Here is a 364-nt window from a genome sequence, read left to right as displayed (position 1 = left end):
CCGTCACAGAGGAAAGAAAAAACAGCACATTTTTGCATAATTTATTGATTATTACAAACACTTACATCAAAATATCAATATGATATGTACATGCATTACGGGGTACGGATTCATACCCACAATAAGATTACATTTACAAACTCTTGACTAATGTACCAGGAATCTAAAAAATACAATAAAATTATATCGCGATATTTAAATCTTCTGCACTAACCCCTACGAATAATACGAGTCATTCGTAAGTCAACATAACGCATATATTTATGACACTCGTCTTGACATTATAAATAGACCTGTTATTCTCAATACACTTGATTCACGCTTATACTAACGCACCAGCATTACGTATCTACATTAAATAGCT

Source organism: Penaeus monodon, chromosome 29 (genome assembly GCF_015228065.2).
Source record: "Penaeus monodon isolate SGIC_2016 chromosome 29, NSTDA_Pmon_1, whole genome shotgun sequence".
Classification (NCBI taxonomy): domain Eukaryota; kingdom Metazoa; phylum Arthropoda; class Malacostraca; order Decapoda; family Penaeidae; genus Penaeus; species Penaeus monodon.
Note: the sequence above shows the minus strand (reverse complement) of the source record.